This window comes from Ixodes scapularis, unplaced genomic scaffold (genome assembly GCF_016920785.2).
Source record: "Ixodes scapularis isolate PalLabHiFi unplaced genomic scaffold, ASM1692078v2 PGA_scaffold13__105_contigs__length_92229423, whole genome shotgun sequence".
In the NCBI taxonomy this organism is placed as follows: domain Eukaryota; kingdom Metazoa; phylum Arthropoda; class Arachnida; order Ixodida; family Ixodidae; genus Ixodes; species Ixodes scapularis.
Window position 1 is genome coordinate 19,594,842 of NW_024609839.1, and position 19,242 is coordinate 19,614,083.

Below are 19,242 nucleotides of genomic sequence, written 5' to 3' on the forward strand. Positions count from 1 at the left end.
CTACTCCTGCGCGCCGATGGCCTTGGCTGGAGAGTTCCGGGTAGCAGAGGGACTTAGCGGAGGGGGAAACACGGTCTCCTAAACTCGCTACTGAATGAAGCATATACCCAATTAGCTGTACTATACGATTTCCGGGGAACTTTTCAAGATGCAACCTGACTGCTGAGATAAGGGTCATTAAAGTAGGACACTGACAAAATTCCTTTGCAGACCAAGGTATCTGCGCGTTTTTTTTGAGCAAATGTGCTTTCGCTGGGAAGCCAAAGCTAGCCACACAGTAGACTATTACTGAACGTAGTATATACCCAACTAACTGTACCCAATGATTACCGGAAACGTTTGTGTGATACGGCCCAATTGCCGTGGTAAGGCTCGTCAAAAAAAAAAAGCGTTGTCACGAATTTTGCTCCCCTGTGTTTGTGTCCTTCCGTCCGAGAGCCCGTGACACGCATGGCCAGAAATTTGTGACAAGCTGTTCTAGTTCACTTATTTACCGACACGTGGCGTATTCACCTCTAACTTTTACGTCGTGTGCAAATTCCCGCCAAACCGAAATGCGTTCCGTGTGCAATGAATAAAATTGTGGAAAATAGAAAATAGAGCTACGTTATCAGAGCTTCTCAAACAGTACTACAGAAAGGGGGAAGATCAATTGATGGACTGCACAAAGAACACGCAGAGAGCGTGCTGACGCGGCAGTAAAACCCGCGCCAGTGTTGGCGGTTAATTCGACGAGACGGGTTGTTTGTGTGTGTGCGTGCGTCCGTGCGTGCGTGTGTGCGTGTGAACGCGCGCGCATGTGTGTGTGCGTGTGGTGGGGGAGAGTGTAAAAGCAGCCTGTGAGCGCATTTTGAGGCAAACAAACGCAAGACGGGCGCAAAGAGCGGACGAGCACGCCGTATCAGCGCCTCCCGGTTGCAAGAAGTCGATAACACTATCATTCCGCGTTTTCTTATCTAGCGATATGGAAGCAAAAAAGTCAGATCTGCGAAAGAATTCCGAACAAGTATTCGAAAAACTACCCGACAATACATATGCGATATTTTTGGAAAGTTGTTTGCAGATTGGCGAGTGTGTCGAGTAAACTACAACAAAAAGGATTCATATTTTGTGTTGCCTAATTTAGGCTTCCATGAACTCCACAACCATAGTAACTCTACACTGCCTCCGCTGAAGTCATCAGGAGCGAAATATTCTCTTTGGTATGACCACTCGCTGTGCTGATGTCTGGCTTCCTTTTTTCTTGGGATTTTTCTTGAAATTGGTAAAACTGAAAAACTCCGAACTGAAATTTTTGAATTAAATGAAACCCCAGGTTAACTGAAAAAATTGCTTTATTTCTGTTGACCCCGAAAACAAACCGCCCTTTTCCGCGAGGCTGCTTCCTTCTGCTGCAATTATTGTTTCTACATGGGCCACTTAGTGATAACTGGCGCGAATAGCATTGTGTGTTGTAAAAACACGATAGATGTGCAATAGCTTTTACGACGTAAGCCCTGATAAACCCTGATTTCTGGTCGACACCAGAAATAGATACCGAAAACAGAGAACTTTGAAAAAATGAACACCCAAAGACACCCTTAAATTTAAAAAAGAATACACAAAAATACGGAACCCTACCTATAAGTTATAACGAGATCTAAAAGCTGCACCAACATATACGAAATCCAGCTTATAATTAGGATTCTGCGTTTTCGGAGTTTATTTCTGCTTAAAATCGCGGAGTGTCGTTTAGTGCTTATTTTTTACCATAAATTCGGAGTTCTTTGGAGCTTTCTTTCATCGTACAGAGTTTTTCGGCTTTTTCGGTGAAGTGAACGAAAGGTTGAAAACAGCAGTTTGTAAATTTAGTAAAAGTACCCTTTTCAATGAGAAACGTGTTCGACGATTCCCCTTTTTTAAGATAGAAGCTAAACGGAAGTTCTTTGTGATCATACAAACGAAAGTTGATACTGCGAGGGCCTGAAAAAGGCCTGCAGTTTTTCAAATAAATAAATAAATATTAGATATAGAGGAGTAGAGCAAAACTTGTTCGAAGATCCCTGGAAAATATTAAGACCAGTAGGATTCATAGCAGTTGGCGGTCCTGAAAAATCTGAGTTTTTTGGGTAAATATAAATATTAAAATATTTTACCGGAAGTATTTTTTCAATTTTATCGAATTTGTCCGAAAACACAGAAGCATACTTATAGTACTCACATCCGCCCCAGAAACCGGAATACGCCTAATATATTTAGAAGCCTTTATTAAGTAAATGAAGGAAGGATCTCCACGGTGACGATAAAAATAAAAAGCCGGTTTAATTATGCGAACTGTGTTAAAATAGAAGGAAATAATCAATTATTTATTTTGGAGGTATCGTTGAACTGTACCCGACCGTCATCTCGATCCTTTCAGTGCGAGCGCTCTCTCCTTCCTCGTTCTTAGTTTCTTCCGTGTCTATTTAGTCTCCGGAAGCTTACACCTTCTTTTTCTTAGTCTACAATACTCAATGATATCACCAAACGTACAGAATTACGCATTCAGAACCCGTCTAAGACTGTACCGCGCTATTCATATAGTCTCATTCTCGATTTATTAGCGTGTCAGATCTTAGGCAATGTAAGTTCATTCATCCTCTCCAGACTCGTCGACTAATCTCGCTCTTTTGCTTACTTCGTCGGTTCCTTCATAACTTCGGTCAGTCGAGTTCACCTCTTTTGGAACCACTGCCGAGCGGGACAATGACAGTTCCAACGGCAAGGCTAAGTCCGTCCTGATATTTTTTATAGCGTTGCCCCCCACCCCCTCTCTCTGTCTCTCTCTCTCTCTTTGCCTCTCTTTCTTTCTATTTTTTTAAGAACCACCGGATTCTTTTCGTAAAAGCAGCGAAAGCTTCCAACGAATATTTCGTTCAGCATCCATCCTTTTAAAACCTCAGCACTTCCTCGTGCCATCCAGAACTCAAACGATCTTTCCGACAATAATTGACACCATATCAGATCGAAAAAAGTTGCCCGGTGCACTGGTTAACAGTTTCTTTCCACCAGGCTGGCACTCAACAAACTGAGTTTTTTCTTCTGTTGTTGAGCTATTGTAACCCTTACATTGTGTTCTTGCTCCCAAGGGCTTACTTATCAAAGCACGTTTATTCCGATTATCACAAAACGTTCGTCTGCCGTCGAAGAAATATTCTAAACTGTATCTTTGTTTTTTGTGTGTCACTATTGGGCTTATTCAGATGTCATCACTTTTTACATTAGTGCTACATACCTCTTCCGCGGCAGACGTTTTCAGCGCTCAAGAATAAATAAAGTTGTGGCTACGCTTTCCGTGAGAAAGTCAGGAAATGCATGAAATACATTTGTTTATTGTTCATTTTTGTTTATTTATTACCTACAGTTTGCCCTTGGGGCATTATTATTTTTGTTTATTTATTACCTACAGTTCGCCTTGGGGTATTAATATTTAAATGGCGGGGAGAAGTTCGCACAAATATGTGGCCGAGGACTCGAGATTGCCTTTTCGAGTAACCAGACACTTCGTTTGTTTTGACGTTCGCTCGCTATGTAATACCTCACCTCTCTCTCGGATTCAGTCATTATATAATGCCTTTGCTCCTCCCTATCTTGACATCTCAGCACCAATTTCAATGTACCGTCACCATTTGAACGATTTTGTACTTGCCTCTTAGCATGATCATTTTGTTAAATGCTTTACAGCGAAGCTGTATATGGCTAGGTTCTGAAATTTTTTGCGTGCGCGGACAGAGCGTGTAGATCGAGAATTTCTCCGCATACGAATATACAGACACATTGTTGGCAGCGCGGTCGCTCGTGCTCGTGCTGCGCTGTCGTCTTCTAATATTCAACAGTAGTCATCGCCCTAGCGACGTTATCAGCAGTTGCACTTTGAACCTGCTATGAGCAAGACGCGCGTAGTTCACTCTGTAGAAGAAGAAGGTGCCCTCAAAGAGCGACAACGAGAGCAAAAGCGCGAATGGGCGCGAAAGCGACGAGAAGCCGCCGACCGCGCAGCGGCCGACGGGTCGGGAAATCGAGTAGCTGCTCTCTGACCGACGAAGAACAACAGCGTGCCCGTCTAGAGCGTCGGCGGCAGCAGAAGCGTGAGTGTGATTGTCTGTATCTGTAATTGTCGACACAGTGACCGTCGCCTTATTTAAATATAGGTAATATTCCAGCAATGTTACGTTCGTCGGGTACTATGCCTGCGCAGGAGTTTTACTGCAGGGGCTCCGTGAAAATGCATTTTCATCTTAAAAGTTTAAAATAAAATTGTAAAGACAATCAAGAGATCCAGAGGACTTGGTACCTGTTGTAGGCGTTGCGGTGAATGTTGAGCCTATAGAGCGGGCGTGGCCAAACTGATGGCGCAAGTAAAATTGTTATATTTTAGGAAGATGCAAGAAGGGAAGGGAGGGGGTGGTATTGCGAGAACATCGTCTTCTCCACATGCTTTCAACGTTTGTCATTAGGCTCCCCTTATAACTTATAGCTTGACTAAATATAGGAGCTATGGTTTCACACTGCGAAGCTTTTATAATGTAACTGGTGCCTAGTTTCATTTCATTTCAAGCAAACGCTTTCGTCAAGCAGAGAATCTAGATTATACATTCCACTAGATGCGACTTACTAGTTTTTCAACTGTATGGGTGTGTAAAACATAGAGCTCGATATTTAATTATAGGCAGCTGTTTTGCATTACGTATCTCTCACACCAAGTTTGGGAAAGGTTCCTATACAAAGTGAAATTATAAAATTCCAGGTTAAATTTCCACCTTATTTGCCCCCGTCTGACAATTGCATTCTGAAATGCTTATCGACAACGAAAACTACGGTAACTTTAAACGCCCAGTTTTTTTTTTCCTGTTCCTCGCTGTAATGTTTTCATGAGTAAGCTCAATGCTTGGTCCCAACCATTTTAATGTGGGCGTCTCTAGATCACGTGAGGCGAAATTTAGTTTGTGAAGAGCCGCATGCAGCTTGCGAGCCGCAGCATCATGACTTCTGCTCTAGAGGCATCGAGGCGGAAGGATAAAAAATCAATACGAAAGAGTGCCAAACAGTATTTATTATGCTTCATAGAAACACCGTAAAATCACATTTGCGTACAAAATAAATAAATGGTTACATTCAACTAGGGGTATTATATTGACACAATAGACCGATTTCACTAAGCGTTCGGCGCATGCGTGACGCCGCCATAACTTTAGTTCACAGAAGGCAGACGGCCGTGCCTGCGAGTGCACGTGCCGTCTCGTGCTTCCCTCGCGCAACGCTCCAGCGGGGTTGTCGCACGTGCAGAAAGACTAAAGTTCCCTCGATGCATTGCGGCAGCGGTGGCGTAGTCAAACTGGCTGGTGAGATCGGTCTATTACTAGCGATTGAAAAAAAAGGGGATACAGGGTCCGATATACCTCACGTACCCAGGCTCACAACCAAAATGCTTTCAACACACCCGAGTCATCAGTTAGCCTAAGTGTTCTATGCTTCCTTGCACCCCAAATGAACAGCAGTGGACGCTGCGGACCATCTCAGCCCATCCAGAATTAAGTGATTATCAAGTGAGCTTCTGGTGCGGATACTGAGATTAAAGCTACAGTGTAAAATCACATTTGCGTACAAAATAAATAAATGGTTACATTCAATTAGGGGTATTATATTGACACATGGCTGGATGGTTCCTAGCGTCCGATCCGTTAATTTTGCGGTGAAAGGGAGCATACTACCCAATGAGTACATCATACGAGGACAGAAGAAAACAACAAAGCAGTAGAGTGAACAAAGCTTACGCAATATTTTTGATCAAGGCTAAAAGCTCGAACCGTACGAGAAGCTCTCTGACGTACTGCAGAACAAGGAAAAATAGCAGTATCACAAAAAAGTTCCATGCTGCGAAGCTTATGAAGACGCGTACATGTATACATTAACGCATTCAGGTATAGCGTTCAGGTGTGTTCTACTACAATAGAAAAAAAAAAGAAACAGACTGCTCTGTCTGCTGCAAAGGAACACATGCTCGAATTTTTTGTCGTTACGTGCTAGTAAAGTTTGTACAACCCACTGACGCAACAGAAACATGTAGATTGCGACAAGTGAAGTCAAAATAAAATTTAGCACTATTTTCATAAATTCATCAAAAAAAAAAGCCAGTCACCCACGTTTCAAATCTAGCGTATCGCGTCATATATATACACACTGTAATCTACAATATTGCCACCCGCAGAGCCGAGACGGCAACGCTCGGTCACGGTCTTCTAGAAGATTCCCGGTCATTCTCGCAGCAGACGTAACTTTCCTTCTGCTTTGTTATTCTCGAAAGTGCCAGTTCATCCTCGCCCCGAGCGCGCGACGCTCGAACCTTCTTTGCCGAACTTTCGAGATAGTGACGCAGGGTAGATAAGCGGCTCCCGCGACCTTGTCGAGTCAGTCCCAGTTTCGCTAGCGCTCTGTCGTGCCGCCGAACCGCCGCCCGCTTTTCTGCTACCTCGACGCTCTTTCGTTATTTATTTTTGGTTGGCACAAGTTCGCCCATTAAATCTTTATTTTCAGTTCACTGTTCGGCTTTTCGTCACCTTCATTCGTGACATTTCTGGTGGAGGTGCTGGGTACAAAACCCGTGCAGCGTACCCCTACAAGAACTCGATCAGCAAGCCCCATTTCCCGACGACCTTCCGTTGAAGACTCGGAGCACCGAGCCAGCCGCCGTATTCAAGGGTTGCCCCCGGAATTCGGTCTACTGCCGAAGAACACCAACCAGTCGACGAAGCCGACAATGGACCCCCAGTCGTCACAGACTCTGACCGCCGCCCCCGTCGTCTACCTGCCCGTCGCCCCTCGTACACCGACGTCCTTCCACGGCGAGATCTACGAAGACGTCGAAGATTGGTTGCAGCAATACGAACGGGTGGCGCTGCACAACCAATGGACTCCGGAACAGCGTCTGCAAAACGTCTATTTTTCCCTCGAGGGAACGGCACGACACTGGTTCGAGAATCGTGAAACCTCGATTACGTCATGGGACCAGCTGAAAGGAGAGCTCCGAGGGACGTTCGCCAGTCAGCACCGAAGGGAGAGAGCCGAAGACCTCCTTCGGACGAGGACGCAAGGCCCCAACGAAAGCGTCACCAGCTTCGTTCAAGACGTCCTGCGACTGAGCGCGCGTGCCGACCCACAATCCACCGAAGACAAGAAGCTGCGTGTCCTTATGCGTGGGGTGAGGGACGACATCTTTGGGGGCCTCGTCCGCTACCCGCCGACCACCGTCGAAGCGTTTGTCACGGAGGCTACGAACATGGAGCGCGCCCTCCAAGCACGCGCCTCCTACTACCAACGACATCCCGGCGTCGTTGCCTCCACACTGCTTAATGACGACATCGGCGCCCGTACCCGCGACATCCGTGACGTTATCCGAGACGTCGTCCGAGAGGAGCTCCGGAAGCTGCTCCCCGCTGCTGAGCGTCCGGCGTCGCTGTCAGTCACCGAGATCGTGCGCGACGAGGTACAGCGGGCCTTGCAGCCTGAAGCTTCCGACAACGAGCAAGCCCCTGAGGAACCGAGGCTGACCTACGCCGCCATGGCCAGACGACCGCCGCAAGCTCCCCGCCAAGCTACGGTGCCACCACGACGTCAACCTCCAGCGCCACAGTACTACCAACGTCGCGAAGAACGATAGCACGTGCGCCCGGAAAAACCAGCACCCAGGAAAACTGACGTGTGGCGAACGGCCGACCGACGCCCGCTTTGTTACCATTGCGGGGAAGCCGATCATGTCTACCGCCGTTGCCCGTACCGGCAGCTGGGGTTACGAGGCTTCCACCCCGACGACCCGCGACCACGCTACGGAGAGCGACCTAGGGACATCGACGAATACCTCCGCCGTTCGCCATCCCCAGGACCGTCTCCCCGCCGCGGTTACCGATCGCCATCACCGCAACGCCTTGCATCGCCTCATCGTAGGTCCCGCCGAGAAAGCCTGTCCCCCCTGCCTCGCCGGGAAAACTGAGTGCGGCAATACCCGGAGGTGGTATTGCCGGTGACGAACGACGCCAATATCCTCCACAAACGTCGGAGGGCTCCCACACTAGCGACAAAACGGATAGGAACGACGCTTCTGTGACGGTGTCGAATAACCTCGACGTTACCATCGACGGCCACGACGCGAATTCACTCGTCGACACCGGGGCAGACTATTCCGTTTTAAGTGGGAAGCTCTCTCGCCGCCTTCGGAAAGTGATGACGCCGTGGGATGGCCCAAAAATACGAACCGCCGGCGGACATCTCATCACACCAGTGGGAAGGTGTACTGCACGCGTGGACATCCACGGAGAGACCTGCCCCGTGAAGTTCGTCGTCCTCAAAGACTGTTCGAGAGACGTCATCCTTGGCATGGACTTCCTCTGTGAGTACGGTGCTGTGATCGACCTTGGAGCAAACAGGTTGACGCTGCGAAAGCCCGTGCTACCTCCGGAGGAATCCAAAACGTCGCCAGCCGCCGTCCGAGTCATTGCGGACCACGTGAACCTGCCGCCACGGTCGAGTGTTCTTGTGCCCGTCGTGACCGAGGCAGTTGCCAGCGGGAAAGTTCTTCTGGAAGGCAACGTCCAACTGCTTCTCGGAAGAGGAATAGGCGTCGCAAGGGGCGTAGCGGAGCTGCAGGATAGACGTTGTGTGGTCCTCGTGACGAACTTTCGACCGGAGGCGCAGCATCTAACGAAAGGTGCCACTATAGGACACGTCGAGGAACTCCGGGCCGACGCCGAAATCGCCGCGATCTCCGACGAGCCCTCGCCATGTCAGCCGTCCAGTACAGTGTCGCGACAGCTTGACGTTAACCCCAAGCTCAGCGCCACGGAACGAGGAAGGCTCGGAGACCTCCTCGCCGAGTTCGGCGACTGCTTTGCGACGACGTCGATGGTGCGCCTGACAACAGTTGCGAAACACCGCATCATTACCAACGAGGACGCGCTCCCTGTGCATCGGCCGCCGTACCGGGTCTCCCCAAAGGAACGAGAGGCCATTCATGAACAAGTACAGGAGATGCTCAACGACGACATCATTCAGCCTTCGAGCAGCCCGTGGGCCTCTCCAGTTGTGCTGGTAAAGAAGAAAGACGGAACGCTTCGATTCTGCGTTGACTACCGGCGGCTCAACGCGGTCACGAAGAAAGACGTGTATCCGCTCCCCCGCATCGACGACACGCTGGACCGGCTGCGCCACTCCCAATACTTTTCGTCGATGGACCTTAAGAGTGGCTACTGGCAGATCGAAGTCGACGAACGGGACCGAGAAAAGACTGCCTTCGTCACGCCCGACGGACTGTTTGAGTTCAAGGTGATGCCCTTCGGACTGTGCACGGCGCCGGCAACGTTCCAACGTGTCATGGACACCGTCCTGGCAGGCCTCAAGTGGCAGAGCTGTCTTGTTTACCTCGATGACGTCGTGGTATTCTCGGCCAACTTCGACGTGCATTTACGACGCCTTCGGGCCGTTTTAGAGGCAATCAGGACCGCAGGACTCACCCTCAAGCCGACGAAGTGCCGGTTTGCCTACGGAGAACTGAAGTTCCTGGGCCACGTGGTGAGCAACGAAGGTGTAAGTCCTGACCCTGAGAAGACTCGCGCCGAAGCGGCCTTTCCACCGCCCACCGACAAAACTGCCGTCCGAAGATTCCTTGGACTTTGCGCATACTACCGGCGATTCGTTCAGGATTTCGCCAAGCTTTCTGCGCCGCTAACGCACCTTACGAAAGACGCCGTGAACTTCGACTGGGGTGAAGAACAACAACAGGCATTCGACGAACTAAAGCGACGGCTCCAGTCACCACCGATTCTCGGCCACTTCGACCAATCGGCCGAAACGGAGGTCCACACGGACGCCAGTGATACAGGACTCGGAGCGGTACTGGTCCAACGACAAGACGGTGCGGAGCGCGTGATCGCATACGCTAGCCGGACGCTGTCGAACGCGGAACGCAATTACTCAACGACCGAGAAGGAATGTCTGGCCGTCGTCTGGGCTATCACGAAATTCCGCCCATACCTGTACGGGACTCCTTTTCGGGTGGTCACCGACCACCATTCGCTGTGTTGGTTAGCGAGCCTGAAGGACCCATCGGGACGCCTCGCTCGATGGAGCCTACGACTGCAAGAGTACGACGTAACCGTGGTCTACAAGTCAGGCCGAAAACACAGCGACGCCGACTGCCTGTCCAGAGCCCCTGTCGAGTCAGCTGCCGGATGTGCCAAAGACGACGACGACGACCACTTTCTTGGAGCGGTGAGCATTCACGGCATGGCAGCGCTCCAGCGGGACGATCCTGAGCTGCGTGCATTGATCGACCACTTGGAGGGACGAGGGGGTACGATTCCCCGAGCCTTCTCACGTGACCTGCCAAGATTCGCCGTCCGGAGAGGTATCCTCTATAAAGAAAACTTCGGGGACAACAACTCGACGTGGTTGTTAGTGATTCCTGCTAGTCTTCGAGAAGAGATCTTCCAAGCCTGCCACGACGACCCAACATCTGGTCACCTTGGCTACAGTAGGACTCTTGCTCGAATCCGAGAAAAATACTACTGGCCCAAGCTTCCGAAGACTGTCCACCTCTACGTCCGTTCGTGCCACGAATGCCAACGACGCAAGTAACCACCGACGAAGCCGGCAGGTCTCTTGCAACCGATCGCGCCCCCGACTGCACCATTCCAGCAGGTTGGAATGGATCTTCTCGGACCTTTCCCACCGTCGGCGCAGGGAAACCGGTGGATAATCGTGGCAACTGATTATCTCACCAGGTACGCCGAGACAAAAGCACTCCCGTCGGGGACCGCCGTGGAAGTAGCCAAATTCTTCGTGGAGTCTATCGTCCTCCGACACGGCGCTCCCCAAGTCCTGATTACGGACCGAGGATCCTCGTTCATGGCGCAACTGACACAAGAGATACTCCGCCTGAGCCACACCGACCACCGCCGGACCACGGCATACCACCCGCAGACCAACGGGCTGACGGAGCGACTAAACAAGACCATCTCCGACATGATTTCTATGTACGTGGACGTGGAACACAAGACGTGGGATGAAGTGCTGCCCTACGTCACGTTTGCGTACAACACGGCGATTCAAGAAACTACCGGCGTTACACCCTTTCAGCTGGTGCACGGCAGAAAGGTGAGGACGATGCTCGACGCCATGCTGCCCCACGACCCGACGGATGACGGCACTGACGACGCCCAGCTGGTCACCCAACGAGCAGAAGAAGTACGCCAGCTAGCCCGTCTTCGAATAAAGAACCAGCAACGTGTGGACGCTGGCCGGTACAACCTTCGCCGCCGCGACGTGGAGTTCCAGCCCGGAGACAGGGTATGGGTGTGGACGCCCATTCGTCGCCGCGGCCTCAGTGAGAAATTGCTGAAGCGCTACTTTGGGCCCTACAAGATCATCCGACGCCTCGGCGATCTGAACTACGAAGTTCTACCCGACGGAACGCGCCCACCTGCAAGACGTCAGCCGCGACCCGAGGTGGTGCATGTCGTCCGGCTGAAGCCGTATTACGAACGATAGGACTCTCCACTCTCGTCGACGAGTGAAGTGTGGACTGTGAACTCCGGCTAGCAATTCTGCTGTCCTTTTGTTTTTTTGTTTTCCGTTTTTGTGCTGCATCGGGACGATGCACTTTTAAAGGGGGGATAATGCCACCCGCAGAGCCGAGAAGGCAACGCTCGGTCACGGTCTTCTAGAAGATTCCCGGTCATTCTCGCAGCAGACGTAACTTTCCTTCTGCTTTGTTATTCTCGAAAGTGCCAGTTCATCCTCGCCCCGAGCGCGCGACGCTCGAACCTTCTTTGCCGAACTTTCGAGATAGTGACGCAGGGTAGATAAGCGGCTCCCGCGACCTTGTCGAGTCAGTCCCAGTTTCGCTAGCGCTCTGTAGTGCCGCCGAACCGCCGCCCGCTTTTCTGCTACCTCGACGCTCTTTCGTTATTTATTTTTGGTTGGCACAAGTTCGCCCATTAAATCTTTATTTTCAGTTCACTGTTCGGCTTTTCGTCACCTTCATTCGTGACAATATCACGCATCAGTTTCAGTGCTACGCACAGTCCCAGCATCGTGAAAAGGCCGTCCGTGTGTTAAAAATAAGAAAAGGATGATACACTCTCACCGTTCAACACTTGCCTTACACGTCACGAAACGAGTGATGAACTAGAAACAAAGATACCTACGAGAACTTATGACCGCTCGTAGAAATCACAAGACTATGAACGCAAGATAAAAATAGCAAACACAATTAAGATCTCAGCAACAAGCGAGTTCCTACGCTACACGAAGATTGCCCGGCTTTGTTTTCTGAACGTAGGAATAATAGTCGCGTAGGTTATTTGGGCAACAGACTACTCATTCCAGTCACAAAACCGCATCACAGGTAGCGGTTGATCAGCGCTCAGAGTCCCTGAGCATTTGTTTTAATCTCTGGAAGTCCCTGGTTGATGTATTTATACCACGATGTGCCAACTCTGTTCTAATTTCACCGGGGCGCATCGCATCTAGATTCAAAGTCCCACTAGGATTGTCATTTAGCGGAACAACGCTCCTACGTGGTCTTTTCTTTCGACTTTCTTGAACACCGCCCAGAGACCACTACTCGTGAGATCTTTTTGTGTAGTTTCTTACTGGCGGCCTTTGAGTCTGCAATTCTCCCCGCTTCACTATTTTTAAGACGTCCCATGCGGTGTCCCACTTGTTAGTTTTAGTGTGGTGCAGTTTTTTCAGCGTGTCGTTCTTCTTCTCAAGCCCCTGACTGGAATAATGGCCCAGGCAGTGCAGTTGTACATGCTTTTGCGCCGAGTGCGCACAAAATATGTGAATGTATACCACACGGTCTCGACCATATCCTTTGCGGTTTGCGCTCAGCCGCACGAAAACGTCGAGAAAAAGTTTTGTTCGCGCCGAGACGTCAGAGCCCGATGTATCATTCTTGTAAACATTAAGTACTTCTCTTAATATGTTCCAGAGCAAAACAACATCTTCGGCTGTATCGTGATGAAGGACATCTCGAAGACGACCAGGCAGCTTTTCTAGCGGTACGTCAACGTCAGTTCCTGTCAGCGAACTGAAGCTCCTCCCCTGATGTTTCGAATCATTTGAAGAAAAAAGATGGATGCTGACGCCACAATCGTGGATAATCGCAATAAGCTTAGCCACATGGTCCTCTTTCGCTGATGCGTTGCATACTTTTATTGAAGAATCTTTGTCTTGCATTTCAAGAATGAGGTTCTCAACAAGCCTATCAACTATTCTCATTCCCATGTGCATGATGTCAGGTACCACACGGGAGGGTTCTATCATGAGCAGCGGCGGATGACGAACAGAGTTTGTCATATTGTCGCAGTCTTTTTTCATTCCATCTAGGGTACGAGTCATCGCAGAGGAAATAAAAAAGCCTGATGGGATGCTGGGATTTGAGCGTTCTTCCTTACTGGCCTTGCAGATTGGACACGGATGGGATGAAGCCGCCGACTGCATGCCTTGGAGAAGCAAAATAAACTTCAGATCCGCACCGAAGCAGAGATCCACGGACACGAATTTGTCGTCTACAAGAATACCTCTCTGCGCGGACACATCATTGACTTCTTTGATAATTTCTCCAAATCCTTCTCGAAGGGCGAAGTAGTTTTCTTTTGTCTGAATAATACCAAGAAGGCAGTGATTCTTTGGGCTGTGCCTGTCATCGCCATCTGGTGTTGAAAAGCTCAGCGTGGTCCACGTGCCCTTTCTTGTCACGTTGCATCCGTCCCCTTCGATTTTAACGATAACCGAAGGATTAGATCTACAGAATTCTTCTAAGTTGGCATGGGACTTCTCGGCAGCGGACTTAATGTACCGACAAAGCTCCCGCTTGAAGGACACTTGGGCCCCAGGTGCAGTTCCAGGTGTCCGGGAAAGTTGAAACTCTTCGTCCAGATAGTCTCTGCACTCGGAGATTGTTTTAATGAAGGAAGACTAGGAAGAACTCGTTTCAGTTCATTCCACGCAGTGTTGCTTACTGTGTGTTCATCTAGAACATACACTAAATACTCAATACGCTTTTTCTCTGCGTTGGTCATCTCGAAGAACGAGAAATGTGGTAGACTTCTACGCATATTTTTTGTAACGCTGTCGTCCTCGTAATTCAGTTCATGCAACTGTTCATGGTTGTCTTGAACAAGCACAGAGCTCAGGTGTACTCCGTACTGTAAAACCAAGGCTTCTGACTGGTCGTAAAGCTGTGACGAAAGTTTGGAAAGAAGCCGGTAGTCATTCCTACGGCTGCCTTGGCCAATAAGAGCGCCACTGTGTGTATAGTTACCAAAATTAACAGTATTTTGGTCTCGTTTTCTCAGCGCTTCCTCTAGCTGGGCCACCTCGCTTTCCAAACTGGAAACTGCTACGTAGTTCCACGTTTTCCGTTCAAGGTCGCTTAGAGCAAGACAGGTCTGAACAGGCAGAGAACTCCCGCCGACTTGAGTCGTACTCTCCGATTCATTGTCCAGATGAATGGTTGAAATTTGCTCCAACCTGTCGTGATGGGGAGTGCTGCTGCCTTGGCTGCCACTACCTAGCTCTTCAGAGCTTGCAAAGAATGCTTCACCAACTAATTCGGAAAGGTCAACTTGAAATGTCGTGTCCCTTGAAAGAAAACTATACCTTTTTCTGCCCTTTAACTTGTGGACCGTGGATAGTGTTCTTCGGTACTGTGAGAGAAATTTCTCATTGATTTGTCCTTCGTTGGCGACTCTTACATAGCTTTGGATTATAGAACTAATCCCGAGATTGGGCTCGCAGGTTAATGCTCTGACAACTGCCTCAAGTTTGCACTTGAGCAATACGCTCGCCCCCACAAATGTGACCGCTACACTCTCTCGAAGTATGTCCATAACTGGCTCTCTTCACGAGGAAATATGTTAAGCCGTTCATACATCAAGACTCTTTCGAGTTCGCGCCTGCGTGGAAATGTAAATATGCACTTTTTCATGGGGGTACGAGAGAACCTCGCCGTCACTTTCTTGAAGTTTACGTGAAAAACGCAATACTGGCTTCATCCTTATAGGTAAAGCAATCTGAGCACCTTCACCCAACTACGGAACACTTCCCTCCATCCATCCGGCAAATTAAGCCGTTCAAAGTCAGACTCGTGACTATAAAGAGACCAGCCCTTCCCAAGGCTTTCACCCTTGCTAGCAAACACCCAGCGAAATACATCGAGTTCAAAAGGAACCTTAACCAGACCACTGGATGTCTTCGTGTTGCTCCGTTTCTGGCGAATGGCGAGGACGAAACTGTCCCGCGCTGCTTCGAGGCGAGCATCTGTGGGTCTCGACGGCGTCTCGAAGCTTGCCAAGCAGCGAGCAGTCAGGTTTCGACGTGGTTCAAAGGTGCAGTCCCACTTGGAGTATCCTGTCCTCTTGAGGAGGTACCTCTTTTTCTACAAAATGAAGTGCAACCTTGATTATAAAAGTGTAGAATCACCCGGACGCCAAACGTTAACACTCTCTGCAGTCTAATGAGATAATATATAAAACTGGATTCATGTGGGCAGGTCAGTGGAAAGTTCGTTATAGTCACAGCACATAATGTAACAAAAAGTGACCTTGAATAAAATCCTGAGGCTCCAATTTATTCTGTCGATCGAACTGTTAAATGCAGAATTGCATTGTATAATAAACGTTGGCTTTTCGTGATATTTTATTGTCACTCTGTTCCTACATTTGACTTTATCCAAACACTGAATAAAGCCAGATGTTTGGTGTATTCCTTGTGCACTCGTGGAGAAGATTGAAATTGATATGGTCCTTAATATACAGTCGATAGATGCAGAACGCTTTGTGTTTGTCAGCCTGTTTCTCCCGTCGGATTTCTGTGGCTTTCTGAGTTGTATTACTTTTGGGGATTTGATACTTGCTTGGCTTTTGTTTTTCTGGAATTTTCATGAAAGGCTAAGACACTCAACGCATTCTGCGTTTACCGACTTTAGAACAGTACCACGGTATATTTACTCTTTCCCCATGAAATCGCAATTGACTCAATTTAACTATTTGTTTGTCGTAGAGAGCCTATTGCTTGGTTTCCTGGTCTTCTGGTGCCGCAAGAGACCTCTGCACTTCTGCCTAGGTGTTTATGGCAACTATTTTCTGTAGGTCATGTGATCATGTAACCAGATCACGCGATGACGTAACTAAGAGTGACAATTACACAGTGGTTGTGCGACCGTCATTGAAACTCCCCTAGAATTAAAGAAGCGATGCAGGCGAGTTGGTTGTGCATATTTGTAAAAATTACAACATCGCATAAAAGAAATAAAGCTGAAGAGAGGCAAATAGGGCAAGCGCTGAACAAACAACGGAACTTGACTGAAAAAAGACAGAGACAGCAAATGCCACAAATATTCGCAATGTGACCAACAACGACGCAAGCGTCATTGTTGGTCACGTCACGTGTCGATAAAATCAATCTTTTCTTGCGGAGATAGAGCGCAGGAGCTGGCTAACAAAATTATCAGGAACATCTTTTTTTTTTTTTTTCTGATATGCTTCTAAGACTTCTGACATATTTTTCACTTCATCTTCCAGTGAACGTGGTACTATTAAAGTTGGGCTGCCCTTGAATGCCGGTTTCGTGTTTGATTTCCGGCGAGGCACAAGGTCGTTTTATTTGTGCTCCAGTTATTTGTGTTACCCTCTTCACTGTTACAAAGAGCCGAACCACGGTGAACACGCACGCGAAATACGGGCTTTTAATGCGAAAGCGTTAACGAGCTCGTGTCGCAGAAAAGCCGGCGTCGGTGGCGTGACGGGAAAATCCAGGATTGTTCGATAGGGTATGACGTCACAGCCCATGACCTCGCGCGGGAATTTCAAACAGCCCACAAAGCTCACGTGAAACGTGACGTCACGCGTGGAATGAAAGTGATTAAAACATGAAATGCAATGCGAATTAAAGGTCGCCGCGTGTCTCAAATAATTTCATTTTATAAAGTCCTTCATTCGCCTTAAAGAAAAAAATTGAAGAATTCCGGGCGGGATTCAAACCTACGTCCGTTCCGGTGGCGAGCCAGGCAGGGTACTGACCAGGCCACGCAACGCACACTTGCACGGCTTGGGAACGAGGACTGTTGTGTCATGAGCACTATGTTGTTGCGTGACTCAAGAGCATGAGAAGCGAATGAGAAGGCGATGCGAACGGGGCCCGATAACGCTATCGCGTTCCACTCTTAAAGGCGAAGCTTAAACGTCATCCAAGTTTTTACGAACACAGAAGACAGAGCATGGCTATGCGATGAAACTAAAATTTCAACGACGTTGAAATTACTAGCAGGAAATAGGTGGATATGAGCATTAATCGAAAGCTGGCCTTAAAAGCTAAAACCAACATCTGCGGTACATTATAATATAGCATATAAAAAGAAATTAGAATTTGTCCTGTCCTATTATACACTAGTATAAAATAACATGAAACCTTACTCACCGTTTTGGCGATAACACTCTCCACCGCGAAGTAGGACATGAAGAGGTGGATGGCTGTTGCGAGTAGTGATCGACGAACAGGCAACGTGCAAGTTCAACAAAGGAACCATTTCGGGGTGTATGCGTTTATATAGGAGCTTTCAGGCCCACGCGACAAGCTCCCACAATTCAGTTCAGTACGGCGTTATGACCATATCAGGAGTTCTTAGTACTTATCAGAAATTTGCACACGCCACCACGTTTTTTGGAGCATGACATAAGAGCAGTAGTGAGGACTGCTGCACCGAGATTGTGAAGATTATTCACATTTCAAGAAACAGGCTGCTGCGCATGTGCGTTGTATATAATCAAAAACACGTACGTGTGGAAAAATACAAAGGTTGTTCTGTCAACAACATGAATGATATTGCCTTTTTCACTTCCGCATAATTCCAGCGTAACTTTCTGATACTCCTATCAGAAAGGTAGTTCCAAAAGTGCAATGCAACGCCGTTCTTATTCTAATGTGTGATTACTACTCCGCTGACACAGCGGCCGCCGAGCGAGATTGGTTCCTGCTAGTAAGAAGAGGAAATCGGAGGATTTAGGAACGACTTTATAACTCCACAGTAAATTCAGCTGAAACGAGCGGAACTCCCGAATCTTTGATTTTGTACAAACGCCGAGGTCTAGTATAAAAACTAATTCGAGTAAATATGCGATATATTTCTGAAGTATGCAATTCTTCGGTCCTATTCCGTTAATTGCTTTAAACAGACACAGTCGTTAAAATTTTATCATATAGCATGACCTCACTACAATGATTAGAGCCTGTGTTCCTCAAGGCCTTCAAATACTCTAACAAAAACGTCGTGAGCTTTTGTTAATGGCTGCCCTCACACATCATAAAGTTAAAAAACCTTTCTCAGTTTTCACGTCGGTCGGTCTGTCGAGGGGGTGGTGGTTGCAACCACATAAGATATCGCACCTTCGGTGGTCGCACGAACACGTGATCATGATCATAAGGGATCACCTGTCCATCGTCACTGAGGTCACTTAACCATAGTCCGTGGGGTCCCGTCCACCACGTGACCACATAAAAAATAGCGCACCTTTGATGGCCACACATGATCGCGTGACTGAGTCGGAAGCAACCAGACAATACTGATAATAGCGCACTTTTGCTGGCCACATGTTCATGCGTAAGCGTCGTTTGTTTCTGGGTGGGGGTCACGTGACCATGGCCCATCGGTTTTCGTCCACCACGTAGCCACACTAGAAATAACGAAAATGCTGGTCGCACGGTCAAGTGCCCATGATCCGTAAGGTCACGCGGGACTGTCAACCACTACGTGATCCTCCCGCAGTACCCTTCCGGAGCATCTTCAGAATTCCAAAAAAGCACTCACGGAAGAAGCCATATAAAGGACCTCACGGAAGTCGACAAAGATTCATAGAGGTTCCATAATAGTTCCAGACCCCTTTAACGAAGAAGCGTTTACGCCATAAAAGACGGTGCAAAATGCTGCGAGTTCCATGAGAATCTCCTACACGATTTGGTTTATAATTTCTTATTTATAGCTATATCTAATTTTTCTCTTCAATGAACCGCAGCAAACCTTACGATTCATCCCAGCCAAACCAGCCCGGTGAGCGTGCCACATGACTTTACATTTTTCGCACTGCTGCGCAATACCGTCTGATCACGTGGCACACTCTCTGTGTTGGTTTGGTTCCGAGGTTCGTGAAGTACCTTTCTGTTCATTTGTGA

General features: G+C 48.4%; 1 pseudogene; it reads right to left on the reverse strand.

Moving 5' to 3' along the window:
- Positions 1 to 12,426: 12,426 nt before the first annotated feature.
- On the reverse strand, positions 12,427 to 13,371 carry LOC120843458 (annotated as a pseudogene).
- Between the last annotated feature and the right edge of the window lie 5,871 nt (positions 13,372 to 19,242).